The sequence below is a fragment of the Phyllostomus hastatus genome, unplaced genomic scaffold (genome assembly GCF_019186645.2).
Source record: "Phyllostomus hastatus isolate PE091 unplaced genomic scaffold, TTU_PhHast_1.1 phas_contig_80, whole genome shotgun sequence".
Taxonomy (NCBI): domain Eukaryota; kingdom Metazoa; phylum Chordata; class Mammalia; order Chiroptera; family Phyllostomidae; genus Phyllostomus; species Phyllostomus hastatus.
The window spans coordinates 9,376,905-9,393,383 of NW_025333960.1; the positions used below are offsets into that span (position 1 = coordinate 9,376,905).

Genomic DNA, 16,479 nt, shown 5'->3' on the forward strand with positions numbered 1-16,479 from the left:
GCAAAGCCATTTAAATATAAATAAACAACCCTGAACAGGTAGCTCGGGTGGTTAGAGTGTTGTTTTGATGTGCCAAGGTTGTGGGTTTGACTCCCCAGTCAGGGCACATATAAGAATCAACCAATGAATGCATCAATAAGTGGAACAACAAATCCATGTTTCTCTCTCTTTCCCTTCCTCTAATACCAAAAAATTAAAAAAAAAAAAAAAAACACGAAGAAAATACACAAATACATCCACTAAAATGTTATTTGTATGCCCAAAACACTAAGGGGGAAATCTAAATATCCATTTATAAAAATCTGGCTTAAAAAGTATAATAAATTATTATGCTGAAAATTATACAAATGATAAAATAAGCCTTTAAAAGATGCTCCATTTTTCTTAACCTCTTCTCTTCCGCAGAATTTACAAAAGTTGTGAGTGCTTCAGGACTTAATCCTGGAACCCTTTCTATTCTCTCACATACTCCGTAAGTGATCTAATTAGTGCCGTGGCACTAAAGTTTAAACACAACTTTAAGTGCCACTGACTTCCAAATCTGCATCTCCAGTCCTTATTTAAAACACCATATTTGTACTTCCACTTGCTTATCTGATATCTTCACAAGAATGTCTAATAGGCATATACACCAAAAAAAAGACCAGAGAAAATTCTTGATTTTTCCTGTCAAACCTCCTCCACACCCACCCATTTCAATAAATGTCACCACCATCCATCATCACTTAATCCAAAAATTCAGAAATGTTGACTCAAGCTCTGAAACATATCCCAAATTAAATTCATGTCTTTCCATCTCAATTGCTGCCCATCATTTCTGAATCTCAAACCACCATTATCACTTAAATAGGCTACTACATACACACACACCCCAACTCCTCCCTTCCTCTTACTCTATTACACCCTCCCCCCAACTTACCTTCTATAGTGAGTAGTCAGAATGATCTTTTAAAACTAAAAAGTCCTGGGCAGGTGGCTCAATAGGTTGGAGCATTGTCCTGTGCATCAAAAGGTTGAGGGTTCAATTTCCAGTCAGGGCACATATAGGAGGTAACTTATCAATGTTTCTCTCCCACATTGATATCTGTGTCTGTCTTATCTGTCTGTCTCATCAATAAACATATCCTTGGGAGAAGATTTAAAAAAACTAAATATCAGGTGATACTACTTAAAAAAATAAATCAATTAAACATGATATTGCTGCCCTGCTTAATTTATTAGTTTCTCCATGAACTTGAATAAAGTCTAAACTCACACTAAACCACCTATATGAAGCAGAATTAATGGGATATACATATGAATATTGTCTTAGAGCATTTAAAAACCTCAGAGATGAGATTAATAATATGCTAATGTGCAATAGGACTAAACAAAGCAAACAAAAAATACAATATGAAATCATAGTAATTCAAATAAACAACTCTTCAGATTAGATATATAATGGAATGGAAAAGCCAAAGAACAAATTAGTGACCTACAAAAGTCAGGTCAAGGATAGGTGCACAAGGCATTAGAAAGTGGCACAAAAAGAAAAATAAAAATACTAAAGTTAAAAGAAAAGGAGAAGTTAGATGTGACAAGAAACCACATAATAGAATCGGCAGAAAGGAAAAAAAAAAAGGAAGACAACGAAATACTTGAAAAACTGACCAATAATTCACCAAAATGGAGGAAAGATAAAAGATATCAAATTAAAGTATCCAGAATAAATCTTGGTAAAACAGATTTTCAACAAATGATTCCAAGTGCCAAATGTAACAATAAGGGAACTATATCCAGCCAAACACATTATAAACTGTAAAAGGCAAAAGAAAAAAATTCAGAATGTTTTAGAGAGGAACAGTAGGTCACACACACGGGAAAAAAAAAACCTGATATCAGAACTTCTAAAAGGCAATATGATGCAAGAAACAATGCAGTATATTTTCAAAATGTTTAAGGAAAAGAATTTCAAACAAGTATTCCCCTCTGCCTTGCACGCCCCCCCAGCATTCCCTCACCTTAGTTCATGTCCACGTGTCTTACATGTAAGTTCTTTGGCTTCTCCATTTACCATATTATTCTTAACCTCCCCATCTATTTTGTACCTACCACTTATGCTTCTTATTCCCTGTACCATTTCCCTCATTCTTCTCCCTCCTGCTACTTGCTGATAACCCTCCATGTAATCTCCATTTCTGCGATTCTGTTCCTGCTCTAGTTGTTTCCTTAGTTTGTGGGATTTTTTTATGTTCAGTTGTTGATAGTTGTGAATTTGTTGCCCTTTTACTGTTCATAGTTTTGATTACATTCTTTTTCTTAGATAAGTCCCTTTAACATTTCATATAATAAGGGCTTGGTGATTATTAACTACTTTACCTTTTCTGAGAAGCACTTTTTCTGCTCTTCCATTCTAAATGAAAGCTTTGCTGGATAGAGCAATCTTGGATGTAGGTCCTTGCCTTTCATGACTTGGAATACTTCTTTCCAGCTCCTTCTTGCCTATAAGGTTTCTTTGGAAAAATCAGCTGATAGTCTAATGGAAACTCCTTTGTAGGTAACTGTCTCCTTTTGCTGCTTTTAAGATTCTCTCTTTATCTGTAATCTTGGATAACTTAATTATGACGTGCCTTGGTGTGTGCTCCCTTGGGTGCAAATTCTTTGGGACTCACAGCCTCCCGGAACTCCTAAAGTCTATTTCCTTTGTCAGAGTGGGGAAGTTATCCTTCATTATGTTTTCAAATAAGTTTTCCTTTTCTTGCTCTTCCTTCTTCTCCTTCCAGCACCCCTATAATTCGGACGTTGGGATGTTTAAAGTTCTCTTGGAGGTTCCTAAGCCTCTCCTCATTTTTTCTGAATTCTTCTGTCTGCTCTGGTTGAATGTTTATTTCTTCTTCTGTTCCAAAGCATTGATTTGCATCCCAGTTTCCTTCCCGTCACTGTTGGTTCCCTGTATATTTTTCTTTAGTTCACTTTGCATAGTCTTCACTTTTTCTACTATTTGGCAACCATACTCAACCATTTCTGTAAGCATCCTAATTACCATTGTTTTGAACTCTGCATGGTCACTTCGTTCTTTTTCTGGAGTCTTGATCTGTTCCTTCATTTGGGCCATATTTCTTTGTTTTGGCACACCTGTTACATTTCAAGGGGTGGAGCCCCTGGTATCTGCCAGGGCGAGGAAACCCACATTGCTGTGTTGTAGTGCTGTACGTGGGGGAGGAGTCAGAGAAGGGAACAAAGCTGCTTGCTCTGCTCTCAGCCAGCTTTCAGTCACTTCTCCTGCTACCCACAAGCAACTTGGGCCCTTCTGGTGCTGATTACCAGGGTTGGTGGGTTTGTGTATGTTCTAGGACCTTGTGGGTCTTTCCAACAAACTCTCCTGTGAGGCTTGGAGTTTCACCCACCCCTGCAACCCCCATAGGTTTTTACAGCCAGAGTTTTTGAGTGCTGAAGAGTTTTCCAGTGTTGGAACCATTGGTTGAGCAGTCTCTCTTGCTCCCCAGTTGTTCCTCCTGGTTTATCCACACCCAAAGGTATGACCACCAGCTGCTGCCTTGCCCACCTGGTCCTCCAGCTGCCACCTTACCACATTTCCTCTCTGCCCCATCTTCCTGTCTCTTCCCCTCCTACCTATCTGGATAAATGTTTCTTCTTTAACTCCTTGGTTATTGGACTTCCATACAGTTCAATTTTCTGGCAGTTGTGGTTGTTTTTTGTTTTTCTTTTCTTTTTTTTTTTTTTGTACTTTTGGTTGTGCGAGGAGGCAATGTATATCTACCTACGCCTCCATCTTAGCCACAAGTCCAAAAATAAGCTATCATTTAAAAGTGAGGGTTAATTGCCCTGGCTGGTATAGCTCATTGGATTCAGTGCAGGCTGCAAACCAAAGCATCACCAGTTCGATTCCCAGTCAAGGCACATGCCTGAGTTGCAGGCTGGTTTCCCAGTGGGGGACCATGTCAGAGGCAAACACACATTGATGTTTCTCTCCCTCTCTTTCTCCCTCCCTTCCCCTCTCTCTGAAAATAAATACATAAAATCTTTAAAAAAGGATTAATTAATGATAATTTCAGGCGTAAGAAAGGCTTTAAAATGTTTATATATAAACACTCTGTTTGAGAATTGCTTTTAAGTAGGTACTCAAGAATTGAAATCGTTTTGGTCAAGGTGATGGGGAATACCTGAAGCCTCCCACACCTCATCAAAATTAGAACTAAATCATATAACAACCATCATTCAAAATACCTGAAATCTAGCTGAATGGATAACCTATAACAAAGGATATAAAGAAGAAACTATGTCAACATGGAAGATGGGAAAGAGATGCAGAACAGGCTGGTCTCATACCTTGTATGCAGAGGTCCCCCTAGGGAACAAGGGGTCCCATCTCTACATCAGAACCCCCAGCTAAAGGTTCCAGTCCCAGAAGAGAACTCCCCATAACTTCTGATTGTAAAAATCAGGGGAGACTGTGGCTGAATGAGGCAGAGATTTCCTAGACACCGAGGCATTCATCTTAAAAGGCCTGAGTACTGACTTACTCAGACTCACTTGCTCTGAGCTCCAGGGCTGGGGCAGCAGCTCGAAAGACACTAGGAACAAATGGGGAGAAACTGAATTGTCTGGCTGCAGGGTGAGGGTTGGAAGAGCAGCTTTCTCTGAGACACAAGTACAGGCAGAAGCCACTTTTTGTTTGCTGAGCTCTTCCCCTACAGAGGCTGATAACAAGTGCCATATCTGAGGCTAACACTGTTCATCCCACCCAGGTGATTCCCTGAGACCCGGCTGGCCCCAATGTGAGTACGCCGGATTGTTTCCAGTGGCTTTTCCATAAAAAACCTGTCTTGGTTCAAGCTGTGGACTAAAATCACTCAAACAAGCAGTATCTGGCCTCTGTGTACCCCATAACTCTTCCTAAGTGGCCAGAGACCTAGCAGTAGTGGCAGCCAGCCTCAAATTGCAGCGTGGCCTCGCCTAGGCACCTTCAAGCACAGCAAAAGTAGCAGCTATTTGCAATGGCTCTGTAGCTCATTCAAAATGGCCCTGGGGTAGGGCACATGTAGTGTTTAACCTTGTACCTCCCAGAGGGCCATAGAGCCAGTGCACCAGATGGACAGCCTCAGACCACGCTAGATTATAACCCAACCACCTTTATGAACAATACATTCAATGGGCAGACTCAGCACGTATCTAAGCACAGCTGAAGTGAGTCTTATTCCATGGGGTTGGCACCTGCACAGCAGCTCCTGTGCTGTAGTTACAGCCTATCTTCCTGGGCGCCAGTCACTCCCATTTATGTGCCAACAGCAATAAAGGCTCAACTACAACAGGACAGTGCACAGAGCCCACAAAGGGGGTGCGTCTGAAGCCCCCAGCTCAGCGACCAGGGAGGCTGTGTCACTGAGCCCCTACAGGGCATCTACTACATAAGGCTACTACACCAAGTGAAGGAGACATCGCAGCTGTACCTAATACATAGAAATAAACACACAGAAGCAGCCAAAATGAGACAACAAAGGAAAATCTCCCAAATGAAAGTGCAGAACTTCAGGAAAAGAATGAAATGGATAAAAGCAATCTACTACATAGAATTCAAAATAATGCTGTAAGAATGCTAAAAAAATTTAGTGAGAAATAAAACAACTTAAAAAAGTTGAAAACATTAACAATGAAGCAGTGAGACATGAAGAGTACATTAACTAAATGGAGAATTACAGAAAATAAACAGTAAATGAAGCAGATAATCAAATTAGCAATCCAGAAGATAAGTAAGTAGAAAACATGTAATCAGCAAGAATTTGAAAACATAATGACAGAGACCTTTCCTACTTGGTGATGGCAATAAGACATACAAGTCCAGGAAGCAGACTGTCCTCAGCAAGATGAATCCAAAGAGGCCCACAACAAGACACATCATAATTAAAATGCCAAGATTAAAGACCAAGAGACCATTTTAAAGCAGCAAAAGAAATGCAGTTAGTTACCTACAAGAGAGCTACAAAAAGTTTGTCAGTTGATTTCTTAACAGAAGTTTTGCAGGCCAGAAGAGATTGGCAAGAAATATTTAAAGTAATGCTACAAGGAGCTTCAACCAAGTAAAGCTATCATTTAGAACTGAAGGACTGATACAGAGTTTCCCAGGCAAGAAAAAGCTAAAGGAGTTTACCACCACCAAACAAGTATAACAAGAATTGTTAAAGGCACTTCTTCAAGAAGAAAAAAATATAAATAAAATGGCAATAGCTACATACCATCAATTACTTTTTAAAATTTTATTTATTGATTTTTAGAGAGAGAAAGAGAAAGGGGAGAAGGAAGAAGGGAGGGAGAGGGAGAAATGGTTTTGTTGTTCCACTTATTGATGCATTCACTGGTTGATTCTTGTGTGTGCTCTGACCAGGCATCAAACCTGCAACCTTGGCGCACTGGGATAATGTTGTATCCAACTGGGCTAGCCAGACAGGGCCAATAATTACTTTAAATGCAGATGGGTTAAATGCTCGAATCAAAAATCATGCAGTGACTTAATGGATAACAAAATGAGACCCTTATACATGCTCTCTATAAGAGATTTCAGATCAAAAGACACACACAGACTGAAAGTAAAAGGATGGAAAAAAAAGATTTCATGAAAATGGAAACAAATCAAAAGCTAGGGTAGCAATACATACAACAGACAAAACAGACCCCCCCCCCCCCCCAAAAAAAAAGGCTATAATATGAGACAAAGAAAGATCCAGCAGTTCGACTTCTGGCTATATATCCAAAGAAACCTAAAACACTAAATCAAAAAGACATATACATCCATATGTTTATTGCAGCATTACTTATAAGAGCAAATATATGGAAGTATCCTAAGTATGTATGAATAGATAAATAGATGAATAAGAAGCAAAGTATATATACAACAGAATATGACTCAGCCATAAAAAAAAGAATGAAATCTTACCATCTATAAGAAAATGGATGGACCTAGACTGTACTGTGCTAAATGAATTAAGTCAGAGAAAATTACCAGATGATTTCACTTACACATGGAACCTAAAAAACAAATAAGCAGAAAAGGAACAGATTCATAGATACAGAGAACATTTTGGCTGTTGCCACATGAGAGAGGGTTTGGGGTTGGATGGTAAGGTGAAGGGATTTAGAAGTACAAATTAATAGTTACAGAATACTCATGGGAATGTCAAGTATAACATGGAGAATATAGTCAGTAATATTGTAATAACCACATATGGTTTCAGATGGATTCTACGTTTGTCAGGGTGATGACTTCGTAAGTTAATGCAATATTGAACATCAAGTGTAATTAAAAAATAAAAAGACAAAAAAGCAAAAAAAAGAAATATATGAGGATAATATGTGATGGATGGGAGTAAGAGTGAATGATGAACTTAATAAAGTATATTTCATATAAAAAAGTAAAAAAAGAATGGATAGACACTTGAGAAACACCCCTAACAATCCCAAACTAATATTCTACAGAACATCGACATACCTGCTGGGAAACTGAGGGGTAAAGGGATGGGGTGAAGGAGACTACAGATAAATGAGAAAGTCATTAAGGTACTTTTCTTTGGAGGAATACACACACACACACACACACACACATATACACATATATGTATATACACAAACATATATACATATATATGAGATATGTCCGGAAAAAGTGCAAACACAGTTAATATAATGAAACCGGTTTTTGCGACATCAATGTAACCTAGCAGCCAAGGGGAGTGGACTGGAATGCATTTGCATGAACAATGATGACTTCACTGGACTAGTCAGTGGGAGCAGTAGATGTTGTTCAGAGAGCACGTCACATTCCAAATGACTGAGTGAGTAGAGCAATGGATCTGCATCAAATTTGTGTTAGGCCTGAACATTCCTCCACAGAAACTATTCAGATGATTCAGAAGGCATCTGGGACAATGAATGAGTGCAGCTCAAATAAAAGTATGGCACAAATACTTCAAAGATGATTGAGAATCTGTTGAAAGTAATCCACATTATGGAAGGCCTGCAACAAGCAGAATACCTGAAAATGCCGAAATGTCTACGGGCTGCACTGAACAAAGATCAGTGACTGACAGTGCAAGAACTAGAAACTAATACAGGAATTCCCAAAACTGTATCCAACATTTTGATGCAGGATCTTGGTATGAAACATGTCATGGCAAAATTCATTCCCTGGCTTCTATTACCACAGCAGAAGGAACATCGTTCTGCTGTTGCTAATGAGATTCAAACTGCTACCAATGAACCAGATTTCGTCAGAGATCATAATTGGAGATGAATTGTGGGTCTACCACTACGATCTGGAAACAAAGGCTCAGTCATTGTCCCAGTTGAAGTTACCTGGTTCTCTACCCACAAAGAAGGTGTGGTAAAGTCACAGCAAAATCGCAGCAAGATCAAAACCATGTTGGGAGAGGCAAGATAACAGAGGAGTGAATGGAAGCCACACTAACCTCCTCCCAGGACCAATGTGGCATTCCAAGTAAATTGAGGAGAAATCACCTAGAACAACACCTGGAACAAACAACTAAACAATAGCAAGAGAGAAGACTTATAACCTCAGACACACAGCAGAATGATGTTCGGCTAAACCTGGCTGCACCTGCATATCATACAAGATGTGATGGGCAGAGTGACCTTCACTCAACCAGTTGGAGGGAAGGACCCACCAAAGAACAACCCAACAACAATCAAATTCAACTACATCCAGAGAGCCAACATCAATGGCATAAAGGGCATGCCAAGAGCATCTAGTTCAAGAGATCAAGGAAACTACACCCTGAATCTCACAGGTCTATTACCATAGAAACTCACATCTCAACAAGCTCAGGGAGTCAAATCAGATCAATTTAAGAAGCAGAGACAAACAAGAGTCATCTCACAAATAATGGGAAGACAAAGAAACAACTCCTGAACAAAAGGGAAGGAGGAATCCTCAGAAAGAATACTAAACAAAACAGAGGCAAGCCAACTCTCAGATAGAGTTCAAAACAATGGTTGCAAGGAAACTCAATGAGCTCACTGAGAATTACCAAAAACTACAGGGAAACTACAAGGAACTTACTACAAACTATATCAACATGAAAAAGGTCATAGAAACTATCAACAAGGGCCAAGAGGAAATGAAGAATACAATTTCTGAACTGAAGAACACAGTAGAAGAAATCAAAGGAGGCTCGATGAAGCAGGGGATCAAATTAGTGAGCAGGAGGACAAGGTAGAAAAAAACTCCCAGAAAGAGCAAGAAAGGAAAAAAAGACTCAAAAAGAATAAACAGGGGTTAAGGGACCTGCAGAACAACATAAAACATAGCAATATCAGTATCACAGTCATACCAGAAGGAGAAGAAGAAAAGCCAGGAATAGAAAATCTGATTGTAAAAGTAATGATGGAAAACTTCCCTAATTTGATGAGAGAAAAAGTCACAGAAACCCAGGAAGCACAAAGGGTCCCAATCAAGATAACCCAAAGAGGCCCACTCCAAGACACATTAACTAAAAGGGCAAAATTCAAATACAAAGAGAGAATCTTAAAGGTAGCAAGGAAGAAACAGGAACTAACATACAAAAGGGAGCTCCGATAAGGCTAGCAACTGACTTCTGAAGGGAAACACTACAGGCCAGAAGGGTATGGCAAGATATATTCTAAGTAATAAAAAGCAAAGCCCTGCAAGAGTAGCAAAGGTACTCTAGCAAAGGTAGAGTAGCAAAGACTACTCTACCTAGCAAGGCTCTCGATTAAAATGGATGGGAAAATAAGAAGTTTCTCTGACAAAAGAAGGCTCAAAGAATTCACCTCCACCAAACCAGCGCTGCAACATGCTAAAGGGACTGCTTTGAAAAGAGGAAGAAGAAGAGTGAGAGAGAGAGAACACAGGTACCAAGGGGGTAAAATGGCAATGAATAAGTACCTATCAATAATAACCTTAAATGTAAATGGATTAAATGCTCCAATCAAAAGACACAGGGTAGTTGAATGGGTAAGAAAACATGACCCATACATATGCTGCCTACAAGAGGCCCACCTCAGAACAAAAGACATACACAGACTGAAAGTGAAAAAAATATTCCAAGCAGAACCATCTTGCTCCTACCCCTGGCAGATTCTCTCATCCAGGTCACTGGGATGACAAGAATTCCAAGTGGACCCTCACTGACCATGCTGTCTCGAGTGATACTTCCCACTGCTGCTGCAGCAGGCCCTTGTCTAAAGAATGCAGCCCTTCTTGGGCCAGGGGCATGGCAGGCAACAAGGATCTTCCACACTAGATAGCCAAGTCTTGCCCCTGTACCACCTCTTCAAGAATATGGAGGAAAAGTTCACCACGGGCTGATCCCTGAGGAATTCTTCCAGTCCCTTTATCCTAAAACCAGTGTAAGAGGACCCTATGTGCTCAGAACCGTGCTTATCCTATATTTCCTGTTCAAAGAAATATACATGGTCACTCCAGAGACCATTTTTGCTGTATCAACCATAGGGCTGCTTGTCTTTATGGTTAAAAATACAGCATCTCTACTGGGAAGTTTGTTGATAAACTCAATGAGCAAAAAATCCCCCAACCAGAAGTAAAGCAGGCTTCCATCAAGGATATCCAGGATGCAATTGATCTGGAGAAGTCCCAGCAGGCACTGGTTCAAAAGTGCCATTATCTTTTCAATGTCCAGAGGAATAACATTGCTATGGCTTTGGAGGTCACTTACCGGGAAAGGTTTTATAGAGTGCACCAGGAAGTAAAGAATTGCCTAGATTATCACATCTCAGTGCAGAACATGATGATGTGTCAGAAGGAGCAAGAGCACATGATAAATTGGGTGGAGAAGCCCGTGGTGCAGAGCATCTCCACACAGCAAGAAAAGGAGACAATTGCCAAGTGCACTGCAGATCTAAAGCTACTTCCAAAGAAGGCCCAAGAACAGCCAGTTATGTAAATGAATTGATCTAGATTAACACAGCTGGAAACACTTGACTGAGTAGAAGCCAGGCTGTGACAAAAGCTTCCTGTGTCACCTTCTACTGGAGTCCAGCTCACCCCACCTAAAAATGAAAAGCACAAGTTCCATCCAATGGCAGAATTAAAACAGTCTGTTGGCCAGGAACATGTTTCTTGTCCTTCTTGCTCCACATTTTCAATTGTCCGATGATCACTTTTGAATAAGCAGTGTGCTTGGAATAACATTTGTTGCCTGACGAAAGACTAACGAGTTATCATTTATATTTGTAATTAATTCTATCATCTTTACAATAAAGTGACAGTTGAACAAGTAAAAAAAATATATATTCCAAGCAAATGGACAAGAAAAAAAGCCACTTTAGCAATACTTATGACAAAACATACGTCAAAACAAGGGTCATAAAAAGACACACAGAAAGACACTTCATAATACTTAAGGAAAGAATCCATCAAAAACACATAAACATTGTAAACATATATGCACACAACATAGGAGCACCCAAATAAGGGAGCATCTTGGAGGACTTCAGGAAAGATACAGACAGCAATACACTTATCCTAGGGGATTTTATTACCCCACTGTCAACAATGGATAGATCTTCCAAACAAAATATCAACAAGGATAGCGTGGCATTGAACAATGTCCTAGATCAAATGGACTTAACTGATATATATAGAAGCTTTCATCCCAGAGAAGCAAAATGCACATTCTTTTCAAATGCACATGGAACATTTACAAACATAGACCACATGGTAGGACACAAAATAAACTCAAGAAATTCAAGAAAATTGAAATCATATCAAACATTTTCTCAAGGGTCTGAAACTAGAAACCAACCTCAAGGAAAAATACCAAAAACAAAAATAAACAAACAAAACACTCAAATCCATAGAGATTGAATAGCATGCTATTATTAAACAATGAACGGTTAAGAATGAGACCAAGAAAGAAATCAAAGTTTATGGAAACAAATGAAATGAACTCACAATAGTCCAAAAACTATGGGACACAGCAAAGGCAGTCCTGAGAGGGAAGTTTACAGCGATACAGGCCTACCTAAAAAAGATAGAAACATTTCAAATAAACAAGCTAACCTTACATCTACAAGAACTGGAGGAACAACAACAAAGCCCAGAGTAAGTAGAAGGAAGGAAATAACCAAGATCAGAGTAGAATTAAATGACACAGCGACTAAAAGAACAATGCTACATATCAATAAATCCAGGAGTTGGTTCTTTGAAACAAAATTGAGAAGCCTTTAAGCAGGTTCATCAAGAAAAAAAAGACCCAAATTAAAAAAGAAATCAGAAATGAAACAGATTACAACTGATACTACAGAAATACAAAGGACTGTAAGGAATTACTACAAAGAAATATGTCAAGAAATTTGAAAACCAGATGAAATAGACAGATATCTAGAACATATAACCTTTCAAAACTGAATAAAGAAAAAGCAGAAAGCCTGAACAGATGGATAACAGCTGATGAAATCAAAACTGTAATCAAAAAACTCCTGGCACAAATGGATGTAACTGTAGTTGAACAACAATTTTAAAAAAAAAGGAAAAACAAATACCAAAACAAAAACAACCCCCAAAAAACCCAAACTCCTGGCACACAAAAGCCCTGGATCGAACAGGTTCACAGGAGAATTTTACAAAACATTTAAGGAAGAGCTAACCCCTATCCTTCACAGTCTATTCTAAAAAGTCCAAGAAGAGGGAAGATTCCCAAACTCTTTTTTATGAAGCCAGTATCATCCTAATCCTGAAACAGATAAAGACACAACAAAGAAAGAAAACTATAGGCCAATATAGCAGATGAACACAGACCCTAAAATCCTCAACAAAATATTGGCAAACCGCATCCAGTAATACATTAAAAAGAGTACACACCAAAATCAAGTGGGATTCTTACCAGGATGCGGTAAGAACCAAGGATGTACAATATTCAAAAATTAATAAACGGAATACATCACATTAAAAAAAGTAAAAAACAAAAATCACATGATCCTATCAACAGATGCAGAGAAAACATTTGATAAGGTATGGCACCCATGTATGATAAAAAACACTCAGCAAAGTGAGAGTAGAGGGAGCATACCTCAATACAAGCCATATAAGAGAAACCTACAGCCAACATCACACTCAACAGGAAAAAACTAAAAGCTTTTCCCCTAAAATTAGGAACAAGACAAGGATGTCTGCTTTCACCACTTCTATTTAACATAGTATTGGAAGTCCTAGCCACAGCAATTAGACAATAAAAAGAAATAAAAGGCATCCAAATTGGAAAGGAGGAAACAAAACTGTGTTTGCAGATGACATAATACTGTACATAAAAAGTTCTATAGGCTTCTCCAAAAAACAACTCGACCTAATAAGTGAATTTGGCAAGACAGCGGGATACAAAGTCAATATTCAGAAGTTGAAGGCATTTTTGTATACCAGCAATAAAATATCAGAAACAGAAATCAGGAAAAAAATCCCATTTGATAGACCAAAAAGAAAAATAAAGTATTAGGAATAAACCTAACCAAGGAGGTAAAAGACCTATACTCAGAAAACTACACAACACTGAAGAAAGAAATTAAGAAAGACAGAAATGAAAGCATATACCGTGTTCATGGACTGGAAGAATTAACATCATCAAAAATGTCCACAGTACCCAAAGCAATTTACAGATTCAAATCAATTCTTATTAAAATACCAATGACATATTTCACAGATATAGAACAAACATTTCAAAAATTTATATGGAGCCATAAATGACCCTGAATAGCTGCAGCAATTCTGAGAAAGAAGAACAAAGTAGGAGGAATCACAATACCTGACATCAAACTACATTATAAGGCCACAGTAATCAAAACAGTCTGGTACTGGCATAAGAATAGATACATTGATCAGTGGAACAGAATAGACAGCTCAGATATAAATCCAAGTCTCTATGGTCAACTAATATTTGACAAAGGGGACAGAAGCATAGAGTGGAGTAAAAATAGCCTCTTCAACAAATGGTGTTGCGAGAGCTGGACAGCTACATGCAAAAAAAAATGAAACTGAATCATCAACTTACACCATACACAAAAATAAACTCAAGATGGATAAAAGACTTAAATATAAGTCACAACACCATAAAAGTCCTAGAGGAGAATGTATGCAGGAAAATCTCAGATATTCCATGCAGCAATATTTTCACCAATACGTCCCCTACAGCAAGGGACATGAAAGAATAAACAAATGGGACCTCATCAAAATAAAAAGTTTCTGCACAGCTAAAGAAAGCATCAGCAAAATGAAAAGGGAACCAGCTGTATGGGAAAATATATTTTCTAATGATATCTTGGACAAGGGTTTGATCTCTAAAATATACAAAAAACTCACACAACTCCACTCCATGAAGGCGAACAACTCCATTAAAAAATGGGCAAAGGATCTGAACAGACACTTCTCCAAGGAGGACATACAGAGGATTCAGAGACACATGAAAAGATGCTCAGCATCACTAGCCATCAGAGAGCTGCAAATTAAAACCACAATGAGATACCACTTCACACTGGTCAGAATGGACATCATAACCAAATCAACAAACAACAAGTGTTGGAGAGGTTGTGGAGAAAAGGAAACCCTAGTGCACTGCTGGCAGGAATGCAGACTGGTATAGCCACTGTGGACAACAGTATGGAATTTCCTCAGAAAACTAAAAATGGAACTGCCTTTTGACCTGGCAATTTCACTGCTGGAATTATACCTAAGAATGTTGAAACACCAATCCAAAAGAACCTATGCACCCCAAATGTTCATAGCAGCACAATTTACAATAGCCAAGCATTGGAAACAACCTAACTGCACATCAGTAAATGAGCTGATCAACAAACTATGGTACATTTACACAATGAATACTTCACAGCAGAAAGAAAAAAGGAGCTCTTAACCTTGCGATAGCATGGATGGATCTGGAGAGCATTATGCTGATGAAATAAGCCAGGCAGTGAAAGACAAACACTGTATGATCTCACCTATCAACCTAATCAACCAAACAAACAATAAAGCAAAATATAATTAGAGACACTGAAATTAAGAAGAAACTGAAATTAAGAAGTAACCAGAGGGGAGCTGTAAGAGGATAATGGGGGGGAAAAGGGGGCAGGGTCATCAAGGAAATTGTATAAAGCACAGATGGACTAAGCCAAAAGGGGTTAGGATTGAGGGTGAGAGGTAGGGATGGCTGGGGTGGGGCGATTAGTGGGGGTAAAATGGATACAACTGTACTTGAACAACAATAAAAAAAAAGAGGAAAAAATAAAATGGTGGAATCTCTTAAATAGGAAAAAAAATGTAAACGGTGTTTTTGATTGGAAAGGTGTTGTCCATCATGAGTATACCCCTCCAGGCCAAACAATAAATAAGGAGCACTACACTGAATGTTCTTCATAGGTTGAGAGATGTAACACAATGAAAATAGCTGCAGCTATGGGCAACTGGTGATCTACAGATTCATCACAACAATGCACCCACTCATGCATCACATCTCTTGCATTGTTTTTTGGTGAAACATCAAATCATCCAGGTTACTCAGGTCCCCTACAGGTCAGATTTGGCAGCCTGTGACTTCTGGCTTTTCCCAAAACTAAAATCACCTTTGAAAGGAAAGAGATTTCAGTGCATCAGTGAGATTCAGAAAAATACTGCAGGTCAGCTGATGGCAACTGGGAGAACTGTGTGAGGTCCAAATGGGCCCACTTTGAAGGGGACTGAGGTGTCATTGTCCTATGTATAATGTATCTTGTATCTTCTTTATAAATGTCTCTCTTTTTCATAGTGCATGGCTGAATACTTTCTGGACAGACCTAGTATGTATATACGCAAAAGCATATACCATATTTTTTCGGACTACACCCCCCCAAATTTGGGAGGAAAGGGGGTGCATCTTAGAGTTCGAATGTAGCTTACCTGGCTCACTGTTGGGGGGCAGCAGCCTATGTTATTTATGTTATTAAATATCTTACCACATTTTTTGCTCAAAAATTTTTTCCCTATTTTCCTACTCTAGAACCTAGGCACGTCTTATGGCCTGGTGCATCTTACAGTCCAAAAAATTCAGTACATAAATATGTATATACACACACATATACTTAAAATTAATAAACTGACTATGGATAGCAAACAGAATATCAATATTCTAATATATGTTATTATAATAAATTAAGGTGGATTGAAGTCAATCAAAATATAAGAGTGTTTAAGCAGGATAAAAATAAATTCAACATACTTTGTAAAAGAGAGCACAAAAAGATATTAAAAGATTGAAAATAAAAGGATAGGAAAAAGTTATATCAGGAAATATAGGCCCTGGCTGGTGTAGCTCAGTGGATTGAGCACGGGCTGCGAACCAAAGTGTCGCAGGTTCGATTCCCAATCAGGGTATATTCCTGGGCTGCAGGCCATGACCCCCAGCAACCGCACATTGATGTTTCCCTCTCTTTCTCCCTCCCTTCCCTCTCTAAAAAATAAATAAAATC

The 16,479-nt window shown here is 38.7% G+C and overlaps 1 protein-coding gene and 1 pseudogene across 3 annotated transcripts in view; one reads left to right on the forward strand and one right to left on the reverse strand.

The window, feature by feature from the left end:
* ANKRD12 (ankyrin repeat domain 12) overlaps window positions 1-16,479 on the reverse strand; it is a 156,388-nt gene that overhangs the window by 124,910 nt on the left and 14,999 nt on the right. The gene's annotated exons all lie outside the window — the stretch shown is intronic.
* Window positions 10,165-10,934, forward strand: LOC123825973 (annotated as a pseudogene).